Raw genomic sequence first — 2,443 nt, forward strand, 5'->3', positions numbered from 1 at the left:
ACTAATTAATTTTTCAACTGTTAACAAATCAATAATATTAACTTAAATTAAAAATATTAATTCAGTATTTTATGTTGTGTTAATAATAAATTTATAAGAGGTACTATGATTAATAATATGTATTATGTATTTACAGGTAAAAAAATTATGAATAAAATAATTATATTTGATTTTGATTTCACAAATTAACAGTCAAGTTAAATAAACAGTTTAATGCTTAACCAATTTGTGTTTGTACTAATTAATTTTTCAACTGTTAACAAATCAATGTCAACATACATTGGAAATTCAAGATTTTATAAGTTATTAAGTGGTTAATACCTATTGGCACTATAACATGTAAGTATTGAACCAAATAAAATTATTGTTGATTAAAAATAAATATGTCTAACACATCATTTTCAAATTTCAGTGAAAAAAAAAAAAAAAAAAAAATGTTTCTGTTTTTTATATACTATATTAAATAGATGAAAATAATATTAATGTTGTAAATAAATGTTTTATATTTGCAGGGAAAAACTGAAAGATAAAATAATTATAATCAATTTTGAATTCACTAACTATCGACGTACACTAAGGAACTGATTTAATACTTATTATTACAGAAATATCATACAAAAGCTAAAAAAATTGAAAACTGAGTATATTCGTAAAGAGTTTAAAAAAGAGTCAAATTATTTTAAAAATTTTATCGTGTATAGAAAATGCTAATATAAACATTCAGTGAAATTTTCAAGTATTTACAGTCATTCGTTTTTTAATTACAACAAAATAAGAAAATCGTTATATGAGAAATCGATTGAATATCCAATATTGTAAAATAAATATTATAAAATTTTAATTTGATTTACTTGTGGACATTTATTTTTTTATTGATAAAGGTAGACAAACTTATGAAGAATCTTGTATTACATTTTCAAATCTTAGATTTAAAAATAAAACTTTTCATGAATTTCTAACTCAAAATAATAATTTGCAAATTTTCGTCATTTATACGTATTTTGTAAATATTTGAACTTTAGATGCTTATAAAAAAAATTGTGACTGGATTTTTAATTTTTTTCATGTGCCATTGAAACAATATACTAGGAGCCTCTTCTATTAAGAGCTCAAAATAATTCAAAATATTTGGAAAATGTTATGGTGTATAGAAAATGCTAATATAAAAATTCAGTCAACATTTCATGTACCTACGGTCATTTGTTTAAGAGTTGCACCAAAAACCAAAATCAATTTTCTCAAGAACAGATTTTGCGTAAAAATGTCTGCTTTTTCCTTAATTTTTCTTTTGTTTTTAATGGCGCTTTTGAAAACTACTGGGAAATTTTTACTTTTGACCTCCTCAAAGTACCAACTAGATTCACTCTCCTATCAGAAAAGATACTGTTGAAGAAAATCTAAGAATTTTTACTGTCTTAAAAAAAAAAAACACAAATCATTGTAAAATCAATACATTCATCGTTTCATTCAGCATCTAAAATAAAATGTGTTGAATTTAAATTTGATATTCTATATAATTTCGATAAAAGATAATCAGTATGATTAATTAAAATATGTTTTTGTAAAAGACAAACAAATTATAGATATAAAAGTATAAAATATAAACATACTAAATAGATGAATATCAAATGAACTTGTATTAGGTAAAATAAACATTTTCAATTATCTAAAATTTAAAAATGTATAACTTGGTTAGTATAACTCATAATGTATGTTATGATCAATTAAATTGTATTTAGTAAATATCAATTTATATTTAAAAAAATAAAAGGTAAAAGATGATAAAATTATATTATAGTTATAAAATATTATTTTGCATATAATATTTTAAATGCATTTTATATATTTACACTATTTATACCTATATTTATATTATTTATTATATTTGATTTTTGAATACTTGTTACTTGATTACGTGAATACTTGAATACTTGATTTTCGAGTATTTTTATATACTATATTAAATAGATCATAATAGATATGATCAAGATACTCATGTTGTAAATAAATGTTTCATATTTGCAGGAAAAACTGAAAGATAAAATAATTATATTTTGATTTTTGAATACTTGATACTTGATACTATAATATACAATATAAAAAATAAAATGTACAGAATTTAAACTCGATATTCTATATAATATTGATAAAAGAACTTTTATAATATTTTTCAATAGATTGTATATTCGTAAAAATTCTCAGGAATTACGTTCTGCAGATATGGTTGATTACGGGTACGACGGATCTAGCGTGCAGATGGCATAGTTCCAGTGACTCCTTGGAGTTCCACGTTACGGGTGTATCTCTCATGAGCTGCTCGTCTCGTGTGTCGCTACAATGATCCGACAAAGCCTTTGGTTGATTCTGATCCGATTATTCGGTGGCTGCAATGTCGTTGAATGACATATATATGATATAATCATTATATCATAATAAGCTATTA

At 22.5% G+C, this 2,443-nt stretch overlaps 1 long non-coding RNA gene across 1 annotated transcript; it reads left to right on the forward strand.

Moving 5' to 3' along the window:
• Nucleotides 1–116: 116 nt before the first annotated feature.
• On the forward strand, nucleotides 117–630 carry LOC107885547. The gene is made up of 2 exons (XR_001680437.2): nucleotides 117–339; nucleotides 513–630. It is a non-coding gene; the product is annotated as an uncharacterized LOC107885547 (long non-coding RNA).
• Nucleotides 631–2,443: the final 1,813 nt, after the last annotated feature.

This window comes from Acyrthosiphon pisum, unplaced genomic scaffold, assembly GCF_005508785.2.
Source record: "Acyrthosiphon pisum isolate AL4f unplaced genomic scaffold, pea_aphid_22Mar2018_4r6ur Scaffold_1709;HRSCAF=2208, whole genome shotgun sequence".
NCBI classification, from domain to species: Eukaryota; Metazoa; Arthropoda; class Insecta; order Hemiptera; family Aphididae; genus Acyrthosiphon; species Acyrthosiphon pisum.